Source organism: Arachis hypogaea, chromosome 3, assembly GCF_003086295.3.
Source record: "Arachis hypogaea cultivar Tifrunner chromosome 3, arahy.Tifrunner.gnm2.J5K5, whole genome shotgun sequence".
Classification (NCBI taxonomy): Eukaryota; Viridiplantae; Streptophyta; class Magnoliopsida; order Fabales; family Fabaceae; genus Arachis; species Arachis hypogaea.
In genome coordinates, this window is record NC_092038.1 from 109024830 (window position 1) to 109043442 (window position 18613).

The window sequence follows — 18613 nt, forward strand, 5'->3', positions numbered from 1 at the left end:
AGATTAAATAACGTGTCATGGCTTCTACTCAAATGAGCCCTTCGATTCCATTATCCAGCATCCACATTTGAAATCAAAATTGATGAGTCTAACGGAGACCGCTCCATTGTACATTTTCACATGCCTATGCGCGGGAAAAAGCGGGCAACATTCGGAGGGAAAGCAGTACCCTCTGGAGGCGTGCTGAAAGCTGTGGTTACGTAGGACGCGATGTGATTGACAGATTACAGTGGGAAGCCATAGACAACGACATGCCCTGCAGTCTTAGATAGCTGGAAAAGGTAACAATGCCCCTACAATGGACCCGTGAATTTTTCGTGTTGTTGGAACTCCCCATACATGCTAACCTGGTTTTATGACTTTCAACTTGTGGTTTTCATCGAAAAAAGGGTTTGCTTAGAGGATTAAAGAAGTGAGCTACTGGGTAAGCATATGAGATAAGGGTCCTCTGTCCGACCACACCTACATCAACGCATGTGATATTTGACTACAGTCAGATTCCTATAGAGGCAGGAACTACTCACACAAGTCACTAAGGAACTGAGCTACCAACAGACGCATTTGGTGTTCGGGGAACCCTACATTTGGCTAGTTATTCTTCGTATTTTGAAAGGACATGGCAATCTAATCGATGAAGATGGTGACATCGACGTCCTAGTTCAGCCATCAGACCTGTAGTGGAAGGTCTCACTGTGTTGTATTTTCAGCAAATCTTTGACGGCTAACAGGCGAGTCTTGCCACCATACCCGCTAGCCATACGTCGCGGCCACATATCGCCGATTCAAAAGGATGGTGAATCTATGCACACCCCGACACCATCAAAATGTAGGGGCAACTCAAATTGTTCTTCATGGAGGTTAGTCTTTGTAATTTTGTGTTATTATACGGACCGAAATAAGTCATTTCTGTAGAATGCATGTTAGATTCTCCTGTACTGGATCGTCCTATCACACTTGCCATCAATCGGAAAAACCTCGGTTATTGTTGACCACCGGTGCATGCATCGCAGTCTTTTTCTATACGGTCCCTCCTCTCTAGGCCAAGATCGATGCACCAGTTGTTCTGTCAAAAAAATGGCCTCATTTTTTTATGTTGTCCGAATAAAAAATTGCATTGGGCCCAATTTCACAAAAAAGATGCAAAGTTCAGGTGTTGACTGGGGCTGCTTGTCATTGTAGGATCGGATCAGATCCATCCTAGTGTAACTTTTTGAAGGCCCATTGGATATAATGTAATCGACCACTCTCTTATTTCCATGTTTCCGGTTCTTTAAACTAAACTTTTTTGATAATGCATTACTGGGTCAAAACATAGCCACGCAGTTGGGCCTGTAAAGATAGTGGTACTGTTTCAACTATACTTTAAAATGACTGTGTAACAATTAATGGGCCAAATATGAGCACGATAAGTAACAAAATAAGGAAGTATTGCATGGTTAGACTGTTGGTGAATCCTAAGTAGCATTTCACTTGTAAGAAGGTCCAGAGGCATCCAGCAAGCAACACCAAAAGAAGGTCCACATCGAGATTTGACTTCTCGGAATCTCCTGTGGCCGTCCAAGTTAGATCACCCACTCCGTCTGAGTCCACGCATTCCTATGTCCGCTTTGCGGACTATCTTAAGACATTAGAGATCAAGATCTCCTTTGCAGAAGCTCTTGAACAGATACCTTCCTATGCTAAGTTTATGAAAGACATCTTAAGTCATAAAAAAGATTAGAGAGAGATAAAACAGTCTTCCTCACCGAAGAATACAGTGCAGTAATTCAAAAGAGCTTACCAGAGAAGCTTTAGGATCCTGGGAGCTTTATGATACCATGCACCCTAGAAGATGCCTGCACAAGGACAACCCTATGTGATATTGAAGCAAGCATTAACTTGATGCCTGCATCATTAATAGAGAAGCTCTGCTTGACTCGAGAAGTTAAGTCGACCCGCATATGCCTTCAGCTTGCTGATGGCTCTGTCAAATTTCCATCAGGAGTGGTGGAAGACATGATTGTCAGGGTTGGACCATTTGTTTTCCCCACAAACTTTGTGGTGTTAGAGATGGACGAGCACAAGAGTGCATCCCTCATTTTAGGAAGATCCTTCCTAGCTATAGGACGGACCCTCATTGATGTTCAAAAAGGAGAAGTAACCCTAAGAGTTAATGAGGATGAATTCGTGCTGAATCCTATTAAAGCTATGCAGCATCCAGACACCCTAGAGGAATGCATGAGCATTGATATCATTGATTCCCTAGTGGAAGAAGTGAACATAGTTGAAAGACTTGAATAAGACCTGGATGACATCTTTTATGATGCCAAGCCTGATTTGGAGGCACCAGAAGAAAGGAATGAGGCTTTTAAAGAAGAAGGTGAGCCTCCTAAACTCGAGCTCAAGCCGTTACCATCATCCTTGAAATATGAATTTTTAGGAGTTGGGGACACATATCCTGTGATTATAAGCTCTGCTCTAGAACCACAGGAAGAGAAAGCACTAATCCAAGTGATAAAGACGCGCAGGACAGCTCTTGGGTAGACCATAAGTGACCTTAAGGGCATTAGTCCAACCCGATGCATGCACAAAATCCGGCTGGAAGATGACGCCAAACCTTTGGTGCAACCACAAAGGCGACTGAATCCAGCTATGAAGGAAGTAATGCAAAAAGAAGTCACAAAACTCTAGGAGGTTGGGATTATCTATCCTATTTTGGACAGTCCCTAGGTGAGCCCTGTGCAAGTTGTACCCAAGAAGGGAGGAATGACAGTGGTTCACATAGAAAAAATGAATTGATTCCCACAAGAATAATTACAAGGTGGCGTATGTGTATTGATTACAGGAGACTCAATAACGCCACAAGAAAGGATCATTTTCCTTTACCGTTCATAGATCAGATGCTAGAAAGGCTAGCAGGACATGCATTCTACTGTTTCCTGGATGGTTATTCAGGTTACAATAAAATTGCAGTAGATCCACAGGATTAAGAAAAAATAGCATTCACATTTCCATATGGAGTGTTTGCTTATAGGAGAATGACATTTGGCCTATGCAATGCACTTGCAACCTTTTAGAGGTGTATGCTCTCCATTTTTTCTGATATAGTGGAGAAGTTCCTTGAAGTGCTCATGGATGACTTCTCTGTCTTTGGAGATTCATTTGAATCCTGCCTTGATCACCTGGCTCTAGTTCTGAAACGATGCCAAGAAACAAACTATTTAAACTGGGAAAAATGTCACTTCATGGTAACTGAAGGAATTGTTCTTGGACATCGAGTTTCAAACAAAAAGATAGAGGTGGATCAAGCTAAAGTGGAAGTAATTGAGCGATTACCACCACCCACTAATGTTAATGCAATCAGAAGTTTCATGGGACATGTAGGGTTTTACAGAAGGTTCATAAAAGATTTTTCAAAAATTGCAAAGCCCCTGTGTAACCTATTAGCCATTGACACTCCATTTGTTTTTGACAAACAGTGCCTGCATGCCTTTGAAAATCTGAAGGCCAAGTTTATCACTGCACCCATTATTTCTGCACCCAACTGGGACTTACCATTTAACTGATGTGTGATGGTAGTGACCATGCAATTGGTGCAGTTCTGGGGCAGACATGATAAGCTCTTACACGTCATTTATTACGCCAGTCGTGTTCTAAATGACGCACAAAAAAACTATATTATCACTAAGAAGGAACTACTTACAGTTGTTTATGCCATTGACAAGTTCAAATATTATTTAATAGGGTATAAGGTCATTATCTACACTGACCATGTTGCTTTCAAATACCTTCTCACCAAGCAGGATTCTAAGCCAAGGCTGATAAGATGGGTGCTACTCCTGCAAAAGTTTGATATAGAAATTAGAGACAGAAAAGGATCCGAGAATCAAGTGGCAGACCACTTATCTCGGATTAAACCAGTAGCAGGGATTGCGCTTCCCTCTATTGAGGTATCTGAAACCTTTCCTAATGAGCAACTCTTTGCAATTCAGACAGTCCCTTGGTTTGCAGATATTGCAAACTACAAGGTTATAAGGTTTATCCCCAAGGAATACAGTAGACAGCAAGCTCGAAAACTCATACATGATGCAAAGTACTACATGTGGGATGAACCATACCTCTTCAAAAGATGCTCGGACGGTATAATCCGTCGGTGTGTGTCTGAAGAGGAAGCACAAAAGATCCTATGGCATTGCCATAGCTCATAATATGGAGGACATTTTGGAGGTGAGCGAACAGCCACCAAGGTTCTCCAGAGTGGCTTTTACTGGACGCCCAAGAGTTTGTTCGTAACTGTGATAGCTGCTAAAGGGCTAGCAATCTCCCTCATAGTCATGACATGCCTTTGCAAGGGATCCTAGAGATTGAGCTGTTTGATGTGTGGGGACTAGATTTCATGGGACCTTTTCCATCTTCATTTTCGAACACCTACATCCTTGTGGCAGTGGACTATGTGTCCGAGTGGGTTGAGGCAGTCGCTTCACCCACTAATGATGCAAGAATAGTGATGAAGTTTCTCCAGAAACATATCTTCAGTAGGTTCGGTGTTCCACGGACACTAATTAGTGATGGAGGTAGCCATTTTTGTAACTGACAGCTTGACTCTATTTTGCAGTATTATGGCGTTCGCCATAGAGTGGCAAATCCATATCACCCTCAGATAAATGGACAAGCTGAGGTATCCAATAGAGAACTAAAAAGAATCCTGGAAAGAACTGTAAGCACCTCTAGAAAGGATTGGGCAAAGAAACTTGATGATGCTCTCTGGGCATACAGGACAGCTTTCAAGACCCCTATAGGAACATCACTATAGCAACTGGTGTATAGGAAGGCATGTTATTTGCCAGTGGAACTGGAACACAAGACCTACTGGGCAACCAGATTCCTCAACCTTGATGCTAAGGAAGCAAGAGAAAAGAGGTTACTACAGCTGAATGAGTTGGATCAGTTCCGACTTGTTGCATTCGAGAATGCAAAAATCTATAAAGAGAAAACCAAAAGGTGGCATAACAAGAAGATATCTTCCAGAGTCTTTGAACCAAGCCAAAAGGTCCTATTCTTCAACTCTAGACTCAAGCTATTCCCTGGAAAGCTCAAGTCATGTTGGACAGGACCCTTCGTGGTCACTAATATGTCACCTTATAGACACATAGAACTCCAAGGAAAAGACTCATATAGAAGGTTTACTGTTAATGGCCAAAGAGTCAAATATTACCTTGGGAACAACATTGAGCAAGAAAGCTCTACACTGCTACTAAATTGAGTACAGTAAAGTCTAGCTAATGATAGTAAAGAAGTGCTTGTTGGGAGGCAACCCAATGATTAATAGTATATTATTATTTTCTATTCCTTTAATTGTTCTCATTCAATTTCATTTCCCTTCAATTTTAATTGATTTTCATAACACTTTGTTTTCTAAACATTTATGATCATGTATACCTCTTAGAACAGAGACAGAAATATTCAGAACAAAAAATAGACCACCCTAGGAGAAGTCCCTTGCTGGCGTTGAACGCCAGACAAAGGGAAGGATGGGCGCTCAACTCCCAAGAGGGAGGAGCATTGCTAGCGTTGAACGCCAGGGAAGAACCTCTTTGGGGTGTCCAACGCCCTACTTGGAGCAGGAAGCTGGAATTGAACGCCAGCCGGGGAGCATTGGTTGGGCGTTCAACGCCCTAAAAAGGGATGGAAAGCTGGCGTTGAACGGCAGCCAGAGAACATTGGCTGGGTGTTCAACGCCCTAAGGAGGAAGGAAGCCTAACGTTGAATGCCAGTCAGGGAGCCAGGATGGGCATTCAACACCCATGAGGAGTATGTGCCTGGGGTATTCTGGGCGTTCAACGCCCCAATAGGATAAGGAGGTTTGAATTTTTCAAAACCATATCTTTTTCAAATTTTATCTTTTCAATCATCTCTAATTTTACTTCAAATTATCTTTTCCAAAATCAACTACTTTTTTTTCAATTCTTTTTAAATTTAATTTATTTTTAAATCCTTTCAATTCTATAATCTTTTTCAAATCTTTTTCAAAATTTCAAATCTTTTTCAATTCTTTTTCAAATCTGTTATTAAACTTTCAAATCTTTTCCATAACTTTAATACCTTATATCTTATCTTTCTTTATCTTTTTCATATCTTTAATGCTTTAACAATTTTAAAACTTATCTTTCTTATCTTTTACCAAAGTTGAATCATATCTTTACTATCTTTTATCTAAATAATTTTTGAAACCCATCCTAACCCTCCCTATTTATACCATTCGCACCACTCCCCTCTTTCCCCATCTTCCATTCGAATCTTTCTCCTCTTCTTCGCCTTCTTTCTCTTTTTTTTTGCTCAGGGACGAGCAAAACTTTTAAGTTTGGTGTGGAAAGAGCCGTACTCTCTCATTCATTCGAACTCCATGGCTCCAAAGAGTAGAAAATCCACTTCAAGAAGCAAGAAAGAAGATGACCTACCAACACCAATAGCTGTTTTCAAACCTTACAGATTCTACACCAAGCAGCATGAAGAACATTATTATAAAATAATGTGTAAGGGGATAGTGATCCCAGAGGCCAGATTCGAATTAAAAGAAGATGAGTACCCGAAGATCCAAAAGCAAATCCGAATGAAGGGTTGGGAAACTCTGGCCAACCCTATAACCAATGTTGGAATAGTAATGATCCATGAATTCTATGCAAATCTGTGGATGACAGAAAAGCAAAAGAAAGATGGTCAAGGATTCCATACATTCCGGACCATGGTTTGAAGAAAGACTCTCTATTTTCATCTTGACAAAGTGAGAGAGATCTTTAAATTGTCCCCACAAAGAGAGGATCCAGAATCCTTTAATAGGAGTGTACAAGCCAATCCAAAGCTAGATCAGGTCCTAGAAGACATATGTCTGCCTGGAGCTCAGTGGATCAATGACACAAAAGGCAAACCAAACCAACTGAGAAGAGTGGACATCAAACCAGTTGCTAGGGGTTGGCTGGACTTCATTGGGTGCTCCATACTTCCCACTAGCAATCGGTCTGAAGTCACTATCAAAAGAGCTGTGATGATTCACTGCATTATGATGGAGAATGAGGTGGAATTTCACCAATTGATTCCCATTGAACTGTACAAATTTGCAAATAGAATGTCAACCCCAGCCAAATTGGCCTTTCCAAACCTTATCTCTCGCTTGTGTAATGAGGCTGAAGTCCTATTAACAGAGATTCAAGTGTCCTAACAGACAACACAATTACCAAAGCAGTGATGGAAAGCTCTAGAATACCAGAAGATTATCTCAAAAGGAAGAAACCTGAACCTCAACAAGAACAGAATAACCCTCCAATTGAATATTGGACTCAGCTGGAAGCATCTGTTGCACAATTATAATCCACTCTGAATCAATTGAGAAATGAGCAAAATGACCAATCTTGCATGCTGTGCAAACTATTTAAGAAACAAGAGAAGCAAAGGCGTGAACTAGAAGAGTTGAAGCGTCAGAAGTTATCCCCTGAAGAGAATAATGACCACCATGACTAAGGTGGTTGAGTTTCATCCTATCTAACTCTTACTCTGGTATTTTATTTTTCTGTTTTTTAATTTGAGAAATTGCATGATCACTATTAGGATTTTAATTTTTCTTTTGTTATTTCCCTTTTGTCAATTAGATATAAAATTTTCCTCTTATCATTCCATTGAACTTGAATAAAATTTTGAATTTTTAAGAAGTAAGGTACATAATTTCGAGCTATAAAATAAGAATAGTTCAATTATTTAATGTGGCGGCACTACTTTGACTTTTTGAATGCATGAATCAACAGTGCATATTTGATGTTGAAGTTAAGAGTGTTGGCTCTTGAAAGAATAATGGAAAAGGTGAAGTATTATTGGTAATCTAAAAAATCCAATTATTGATTCTTAAAGCAAGAAAAAGCAGCAAAAAGAAAAAGAGAAAGAAATTGCGAAAAAAATGGAAAGAAAAAGAAAAAGCCAATAGCTCTTTAAACCAAAAGGCAAGAGCAAGGATCCAAGGCTTTGAGCATCAATGGTTAAAAGCTTGGCCTAAAAAGTTCAAAAAGAGCTCATTCCCCTAACTAAATGCTTGGTATGAAGGTGTCAAGTGAAAAGCTTGAGACTGAGTAGTTAAAGTCGTGATCCCAAAATCAAAAGAGTGTGCTTAAGAACTCTGGACACCACTGCTTGGGGATTCTAGCAAAGCTAAATCACAATCCAATTGGGTTCACCCAGTTAAGTGTCTGTGGCGTTTATGTATCCAGTAGTAATACGGGAAAACAAAACACTTAGGGTCACGGCCAGGCTCTAAAAGAAGGTGTGTTCAAGAATAAAAAAACTAAACTAAGAGAGTCAATAATATCATTCGAATTCTGAATTCTTAAAGACACCAACACTTCTGAGCTTCAAAGGATAGTGAGATGCCAAAACTGTTCAGAAGTAAATGGTTACTAGCCTCGCTCATCGATTGGGACTGTGCTTCATTGGAAACTCTGAGATTTATTGTATCCTTCTCTTTTTTCTGATCCTACTTTGTTTTTGGTTGCTTGGGGACAAGCAACAGTTTAAGTTTGGTGTTCTGATGAATGGATATTTTAAGTTTGGTTTAAGTTTTATTATGTTTTCATAGGTTTTAATGCAAAATTCACATTTTTGGATTCTACTTTGAGTTGTTGTATTTTATGATGATTTCAGCTAATTTCTGGCTGAAATTGAGGAGCTTTGGCAAAGTCTGATTCAGAAGCAAGGAAAGCACAGCAGTTGCTGTCAGATTCTGACCTTCATGCACTCAAACGAGCATTTATGGAGTTATATAGATCCAAATGATGCGCTCTCAATGGCGTTGAAAAGCTTACTTTCAGAGCTTTCCAGCAACATATAATGGTTTATACTTTTTTTCGAAGATGCCTACCCATATTGGGCGTTGAATACCAAGAAGCTACCCCCTTGCTGGCGTTCAACTCCCCAAGGAGACAAGCCAGTGTTGAATGCCCAAGAACCACCCCGTTTGGGGCATTCAACACCCACCAAGAAGCAAGACAGCGCCAATCACTCCCTAATGGGTGTTCAACGCCTATTTCTCAAGTTGGACGCCAAGCTCAGCCCAAGTACTCAACCAAAGTGGGCCCAAGAGTGGATTTTTGCACTTCCAGTCTAGTCTATCATAATTTTGTACTTTTTAGTTATTAGGTTATTATGTATAGAATGAAGATCACCACTGTTAGGGATCTTTTCCCCTTTTCACATTTTACTATTACTTTCTGTAAGCTATGAGCTACTAAACCTCCTAAGTTAGGGTTAGGAGCTTTGCTGATTCTCATGGATTAATAATATTACTGTTTCTATTTCAATACACGTTTGATTCCATTCTCTTGTGCATTTTCGTTCTTCATCTCATGAATTGAGGATGAACCGTGACAATCATCCTTGTTCTACATGGATTCCGTGTGATTCCTGACCCGGATAATATTGAACCACAGCTAGAAAATGCACTACGGATTCCAAGAGAGTCCCTGGGTAACTTTGGATAAGTGATATAAAATTCCATTGACCGTGGGTTACTGAGGTCTCTGTGGCATTAAGGCTAGATTCTGAGAAGCAGCATTCTTTGATCCGGAAGATCCGACCTTGTCTGTGGCGTTTTGAGTATGACCGTGAAGGGGAGTGGATTGCTTAGTGTTTCACCTTCGGCTATGGTGGGAAACCATGAGTTAACTTGATGAGGATGCTACATAAGTTGCTCGGATATGGTGGACTGCTATGGTTTAGAAGAGACTAACTTGATGAGGATGCTACACGAGTTAGTCAATTACGACTGCCATTGAATGAATCATTTGTTATCGAAGTAGACAGTAAGAAAAGTTAATCCTGAAAGAATACGCATCTCCGAAGCCTTAATTGAATCTCTATTACTATTTTCACATCAATCTGGTATTTTGTTCATTACTATTTTGTTTATGCTTTCACACAAGCAACCATCTTTTCTAATCGCCTGACTAAGATCTATAAGATAGCCATTACTTGCTCAATCCGACAATCTCCTTGGGATTCAATCCTCATTCACCTGATGTATTACTTGGACGACCCTATACGCTTGCCGGTCCATCTGTGCAAAACTTGCGAAGTTCAATTTCGCGCACCAATGGCAAAAACCCTGGGCAGGGCGGGTATCCGCGGGAATTTACCTGCCGAGGGGTAGATACGGGGAGAGATTTTTACCCGCGGGGACGAGGGGCGGGGCCCCATATAATAAACGAGGCGAGGGCGAGGATAGTGGTCCCCGCCTCGGGGAGACCCATTTAATCCTCGCCTATGTAAAATGACTAAAATGCCCCTTTATATATAACATAATGGGAGAAAGTGAAACCCTAGCCATTTTCAATTCACAAACCCAGAAACCCTCAATACCTCTTCACTCATGGCCTCATCAGATCTGATCTCTAAAGCCTAAAACCCCATCCTCTGAACCATCCACCGAGACCACCTTGCAGCCTCCCACCCGCTCAGTCCGTCACCGCCACCTCCTCGTCACCCATCCCCTTAGTCCGTCTTCCTCACGCGACGTCACAGTCTCTCACGAGTCATGCACAGACGCACTGTGGATCTCAGTCCCCTCACCGTCAGTCCGTTACGTCGCGCACACTGGCACACCGCACCAGGGAGCCCATCGTCTCTGCCGTCGTTGCTTCTTCCCATGGAGGCGTGTTTGTGTTCTGGTCGACTCTTCGCGTTGGTCGCCACCCATCATTTGGTTCTGGTTCTGGTCGCATTCTGGACGCTTCTTCGCGTTGGTTGCCGGCCGTCGTTGGTTCGCATTCTGGTTTTGGTTCTGGTCGCGTTCTGGCCGTTGCCTATTCTCTGTCGGGTAAGTGAAATATATATTTTTGATGTTGAGTTATTGAGTCTGGTTTCTAATCCTGTGAATCTTTATAATTTTACTTTGATTTTGATTTTATGATGTTAAATTGTTGATTCTGATAATCTGATTCTTATGATTATTTCTGTGAGTTAGGTTAAGTAAACTTTATATTTTTTATACTGAGTTATTGAGTCTGGTTTTTCTGATTCTTGAATCTTTATAATTTTACTTTGATTTTGATTTTCTGATGTTAAATTGTTGATTCAGATTCCTGTGATTAATTTTATGAGTTGGGTTAAGTATAGTGAACATTTTTAAAGCTGAGTTATTGAGTCTGGTTTCTATGATTCTGGAATATTTATTTCACTTTTATTTTGATTTTTTGATGTTAAATTTTTTATTTTGATTCATATGATTCATAAATTGAGCAATTCCTATCTCTACCATTGCTTCTGAATCTTCATTTAGTACGGGTGGTCGATTTGTTACGCCACATCGTAGTAGATTTGTTTTCGGACACATTAGAGGCTCTAATGTGTAATGAAGATTGGCTTTGGAATGAACTTGGCACCACAACTAACATAGGATTTGAGTGCTACACAATTCATAACATTGAAGGAGATGTTGATGTAAGCAAACTATTATATTATATATAACACACTATGTTTTTATGTTATTGACTTATTGAGTTATTATATGGTTTTAACTTTAAATTATTTTCTTGTTGATGTAGGATTCAAGTAAGTGGAAATTTACCATCACTACCATTGTGGGATGAAAGGAAGATTGAGATGGTGGAATTATGTTTTTACGATGTAATGAACTTTGTTTGATTATTTATGGATATGGTTGGTTGTTTATAGATATGTTTGGATGTTTTGTTTGTTGTTATTGCTATTTAAGTCTTTAAAGACTATGGATATTATGTTTGTAATCACAGTTGAGAATTATCTTTGATTTTTTTCTATTTTTTCATTTTTTTTCAATTTTTATTAGTTTTTACAAAAATCTGCAGATATCCGCGGAGACCCAGGTTCCCGCGGATACGGGGTCCCCGTTACCCGTTGTGGGGATGGGGTGGGGACAAAGGCAAATATTGGGGGCGGGGGAGCAGGGGACATGTCGCCGCCCCCATGGGGATTCGTTGCCATTGATAAATCCCTATTTTATGGTTTATCTTGTGCTAAATAGAGTGGATTTTATCAATCTTTTATACACTTATTCATATGAAATGCATGATTTTACATTTTCCTTCCCAAATTGAAGCTATGATTGACAACATGCTTCTTTGGCCTTAAATTTACTATTTTTAATCATCTGTTATGCCCATTCGATGCCGTGATATGTGTGTTAAGTATTTTCAGAGATTACAAGGCAAAAATGACTTAGAGGATGGAAAAGAAGAATGCAAAAGAGGAAGGGACACTAGGAATTAAAGATTTCATGGGCGAGCAGCGACGCGCACGCGTGAAGCACGCGTACGCGTGGTCCCCGTTGCCATTGATAAACCACTATTTTATAGTTTATCTTGTGCTAAATAGAGTGGATTTTATCAATCTTTTATACACTTATTCATATGAAATGCATGGTTTTACATTTTCCTTCCCAAATTGAAGCTATGATTGACAACGTGCTTCTTTGGCCTTAAATTCACTATTTTTAATCATATGTTATTCCCATTCGATGCCGTGATATGTGTGTTAAGTGTTTTTAGAGATTACAGGGCAGAAATGGCTTAGAGAATGGAAAAGAAGCATGCAAAAGAGGAAGGGACACAAGGAATTAAAGATTTCATGGGTGAGCAGCGACGTGCACGCGTGAAGCACGCGTACGCGTGGTAAAGAGAAAAAGCAGCGACGCGCATGCTATTCTTTTTTGTGGCATCCTTTCTAAATTGATAATTGGAATTTTCGCCAGTTAAGAACTGTACTCGCAACGCTATTTTTATTATAAATTCTTAATCGGCAATTTTTCGCCCGTCAATTTTTGGCGCCATTGCCGGAGAGTTGCAACAGTGTGCTAAATTATTGGTTGGTGTAAATATTTATTTTATTTACATTATTGCATTTTTCTTTTTATATTTTATTACCATGAGGTATATGTTTCTTTCATTGAATGACACGTTCGTTACTGGATTCGAGCTTAGCCGCATTTGATCCTGAGATCGAAAGAACTATTTCACGTATTAGGCGAGCTCGGTGTCGGTTAGCCTCTGAGGGTGGTGAAGGGGTTTTTACCAATTCACCAGTCTTATCCGAGGGTGAATCTGAAGCGTCATTTGAGAAAGAAACAAGCCCCTCCTCTACTAATTCTGTTGAGTTGAGTGTAGGTGATATGGCGGAGCCGAGAAGGATTACTCTCCAGGAAGCAGGAGCTCCAGACTTTACACTGCAACCATATCAAGCGCGTCATCCAAAATTGGCAGCGGATTTCGAACTAAAGACCGCTCTAATTAATCTACTACCCAAGTTTCATGGCCTACTTGCTCAAGATCCTATCAAGCACCTTAGGGATTTTCAGACAACCTGCTCAACTACTAGGCGGCATGGTACATATGAGGTTACTATAGGGTTATACACCTTCCCATTTTCTCTTGAGGGAAAGGCAAGGGAGTGGTTCTACATTCAACCTGAAGTAGTTGTTACTAATTAGGATCTGCTCAGAAGGAAATTCTTGGACAAGTACTTTCCAGCTGAAGTTACAGATAGACTGAGGAAAAAAATTTCCTACATTATCCAAGGCGAATCAGAGACTCTCTATGAGTATTGAGAATGCTTCAGGAATCTCCTAGATTCATGTCCCCACCACAAGATTGACCAGTTGGTGTTAATTAGCTACTTTAGCAAAGGCATGAAGCCTGGAGACAAGACCCTCTTAGATGCTATGAGTAATGGCTCTCTGACTAAGTACAAGACGGCGACAGAAGCGTGTCAACTGATCACCGATCTAGCTAATTCCACCCGAAATGCAAGGCAAAGGAACAATCATCCCAGGGAAATTGTGGAAGTTTTCTCTAGTAGTGAGACAGTTGCGCTCACAAAGACTTTGGGAGAAATGACTAATATACTGGAGCAGCTCTAGCTTAATCAACAACAACCTCTGCCTCCTCCACAGCAACATTGTCAACAGTTAGTCCCTGAGAGAGTGTGTGGGATATGCGCTTGCTACTCTCACTACACTGATGAATGTCCTCAACTCCAATAAGAAGACAACACCTTGGCGGCTACCCATAATTTCTATGACCGTCTGAATCAAGGTGGGAACTACAATCAGGGTTGGCAAGACAATTCCAACCAAGGATGGAGAGATAATTCCAACCAAAGATGGAGAAGCAATTCCAACTAAGGATGGAGGGATAATTACAACCAAGAAGGCAGAAACAACGGTCTAAATCAAAGGTGGAATAACAACAACTATCAACAGAACCAAAACCAACAGAACCCTCTATACAGAGTACCACACCAAAGGCAATACCAAGCACCTCCATTCAACCAACAACAAGCCCCTCAAATCACCTACCCTCCCCCTTCCTTTAACTAAGATGAAGCACTCTGTTCTATCCTACAAGGACAAAAAGAGCGTCAGAATTCACTTACCTCTTGCCTTACCGGCCTTACCTCAACTCTAAAAGCTCTCATATCCCGAATGAAACCACCATCTACCTCTACCAATCAACCTTCAAGCTCTAGTGCACTTCTCTCTCAACCTTTACCCAACTCCAAAGGTGGAATTAACACCATAACTTTGAGGTCCGGAACTACATTGCAAGGGAGGAGCCTCGAAGAGCCATGCACAAAATAAGATGTTCAAGTTAAAGATGTTGTTAAGGTAGAAGAGGATGCCGAAGAGAATGAGGTACAAGATGCGGTTGAAGAAGGAGTAGCTCAACTAAGGAATGGAGTGCCTAAGGAAGATGATGCTGTGCAAGACGCCATCCCCATCCCTTTTCCACACCTTGCTAGGAGGACCAAGAAGCAAGTGGAGCTAAACCCCAAAATAGTAGAGATTTTCAAAAAGGTTGAGGTAACTATTCCCCTTTTTGATGCTATTCAACAAGTACCTAAATATGCTAAGTTTTTAAAAGATTTGTGCATGCATAAAGATAAAATACATAATTTAGAAACTATTCCTTTTGGTAGCTCTATTTCTGCTTTAATGGGTGCTATACCTGAAAAATGTGGGGATCCCGGTCCATGCATAGTTACTTGTGTTATAGGGGGTGTACAATTTTTTGATTGCATGTATGATTTAGGTGCATGTGTGAGTATTATACCATTATCTGTATATGATGCCTTGAGGCTCCCTCCCTTAAAAATGTCAGAAGCACATTTTGTTTTGGTAGATCAGAGCATAATCTCAGTGGTTGAAATCGCTAAAGACGTGATGGTGAGCATTAAGTGGTTGACATTCCCTATTGACTTCTACATTTTAGAGATGCCCCCTAGTGTCTCCGGAAGACCTTCGTCCATCTTGCTTGGACGGCCATTTATGAAGACTTCAAGGTTCAAGTTGGATGCCTTCTCAAGAACCTATTCTTTTGAGATAGATGGCAGAACAGTGAGTTTCAACCTGGATGAAGCCATGAAGCACCCAGCGGAAGATTACTCAATCTTCCAATGTGACATTATTGATGAGATTGTAGCTGAAGTTCACCAAGAAACAGCAGAAGAGATGACCATGGAGCAAGGTGCAAGTGTGGGGAAGCCCTCTGAGTATACTGAAGACACCTTGTCACCACCAATGACTCCAGATGATCAAGTGCCAAGCCATGAACTGAAAATGGAGTTGAAGCCCCTTCCACCCCACCTCAAGTATGCCTAACTTGAGGACAATCAGAAGCTCTCAATTATTATTGCAAAGGAACTCACTTCCCAACAAGAGGAGCAGCTGCTTAGTGTGTTGAGAAAATACAAGAAAGTAATTGGGTAGAGTTTGGCAGACATAGTAGGTATCAGCCCTCAGGTTTGCGAGCATTGAATATTTCTAGAGGAGGGAGCAAGGCCTATCTGTCAACCTCAAAGGCGGCTGAACCCCACCATTTTAGAAGTGGTGAAGAAGGAAATAACCAGACTGCTTGAAGCTGACATCATCTATCCAATCTCGAATAGTGAATAGGTCAGCCCAGTACAGGTGGTTCCTAAGAAGTCTGGTGTCACCATGGTGAAGAATGAGCATGGGGAACTCATGGCTACCAGAGTACAAAATTCCTGGAGAGTGTGAATTGACTACGGGCGTTTCTAGGATATTCGCTTGCACTTCAACATGATGAATGTGATGATCCGTGACACTCATCACTATTCTCAACCTATGAACGCGTGCCTGACAACCACTTCCGTTCTACCTTAGATCGAGCGTATATCCCTTAGCCTCCATTCTGAAAGATCGGATTCTTCGTGGTATAAGCTAGAATTATTGGCGGCCATTCCTGAGATCCAAAAAGTCTAAACCTTGTCTGTGGTATTTCGAGTAGGATCTGGGAAGGGATGACTGTGATGAGCTTCAAACTCGCGAGTGTTGGGCGTAGTGACAGACGCAAAAGAATCACTGGATTCTATTCCAACATGATCGAGAACCGTCAGATGATTAGCCATGCGGTGACAGCGCATTTGGACTATTTTCACTGAGAGGACGGGAGGTAGCTGTTGACGCCAGTGAAACCCAACATACAGCTTACCATGGAAAGGAGTATGAAGGATTGGATGAAGGTAGTAGGAAACCAGAGATTCAACAGGAACAAAGTATCTCTATGCTCTTATCTGAAACTCTCACCAATGAATTGCATGAGTATCTCTATCTTTACTTTATGTTTTATTTATCTTTTTAATTATTAAAACTCCATAACCATTTGAATCCGCCTGACTGAGATTTACAAGGTGACCATAGCTTGCTTCAAGCCGACAAATAGTATCTTGCTGGTTTATTACTTGGACGACCCAGTGCACTTGCTGGTTAGTTGTGCGAAGTTGTGAAAAATAGTTGAGATTACAATTGTGCGTGCCAAAATGTTGGCGCCATTGTGTATCCAATTTCGTGCACCAAGTTTTTGGTGCCGTTGTCAGGGATTGTTCGAGTTTAGACAACTGACGGTTCATCTTGTTGCTCAGATTAGGTAATTTTCTTTTTATTTTTAACCATTATTTTATTTTCAAAAAGTTTTCAAAAAAAATTCTTCTTTTTCGTTTTTCTAAAAATAATTTTCAAAAAATCCAAAAAAATTCATAAAATCATAAAAACTAAAAAATATTTCATGGTTCTTGTTTGAATCTAGGGCCAAATTTTAAGTTTGGTGTCAATTGCATGATTTTAATTGTCTTGCAATTTTCGAAACACATGCATTGTGTTCTTGATGATCTTCAAGTAGTTCTTGATGAATTGCTTTGTTTGATCTTCATGATTTATTGATTTGCACTGCATGATGTTCTACATATGCATTCTTGCATTCATATGGCCCAAACAGTAGAAAGTTCTAAGTTTGGTGTACTCCATGTTTTCTTTCATTAAGAAAACTGAGTTCTTGATGTTCATCTTGATCTTCAAGATTGTTCTTGGTGTTCATCTTGACGTTCATAATGTTCTTGCATATATCTTGTATTTTGATCCAAGAATTATATGTTTCGACTCATTTTGTTGTTTTTCAAAATTGAAAACATATCTTCTTGAATAAAGGATTTAGCAAAATGAAGATCCAAGAACATAAAGCAGAGGAATTACAAAGAAAAAGCTAGGCGTTCAAAATGCCCAGTGAAGAAGGAAAACTGGCGTTTAAACGCCAGCCAGGGTACCTGGCTGGGCGTTTATGCAGCAATTGGGCGTTAAACGCCCAAAAAATGCAGCTCCTGGGCATTTAACGCCAGGATGACACAAGGAGAGGAATTTTGTTTTCAAATCAAATCTTTTTCAAATCTTCATATTTTTTCAAAATCAAAGGTAGATCCAGCAAAGGTAGATGTTATTTCTAATTTACCTTACCCCTCCTCCGTGAGGGAAGTCCGTTCGTTTCTTGGTCATGCAGGTTTTTTACCGGCGATTTATTAAGGACTTTAGTAAGGTAGCTTTGCCTTTATCCCGACTACTGCAGAAGGACGTTGAGTTCGAGCTGAGCGCAGACTGCATAGAGGCATTTGATAACCTGAAGGTTGCCTTGACCTAAGCTCCTATTGTGAGAGGGCCTGACTGGAGCAGGCTGTTCGAAATCATGTGTGACGCATCCAACTACGCGGTAGGAGCGGCGCTGGTTCAGCGCGAAGGTAAGGATCCTTATATAATTGCTTATGCTTCTAAAACTTTAGATGGTGCTCAGTCTAATTATACTACCACTGAAAAAGAGCTATTGGCTATTATTTTTGCTCTTGATAAATTCAGAGCTTATTTACTTGGAACTAAGGTGGTAGTATATTAAGACCATGCAAGCTTAAAATATATGTTAGCTAAGAAAGAGTCTAAACCAAGGTTAATCTATTGGATACTGCTGTTGGAAGAATTTGATTTAGAAATTGTTCCGAGGGTTACCTGAAACTATAGGTCGATCTCGGACGAGATCTTCTGTGCTGGTCGGTGTTGACGTGTCTGGCTTATTAGAGCTGGCACGTCCGACTTGTTGACTTGGTGGAGGTGTTGAACCTTCGTCACCGGAGGGTGGTGGTACCTGCAAGGGACTCCGATGCTTAAGTTAGCAAGGGTATTAAGTAGGTTTTTAGTAGAATCAGAGTATGAGTTATACCTGGGTGCTCCAGTGTATTTAAAATGGTGTGGAGTGATCTTTTTAGATAAGATAAGTTAGTTATCTTA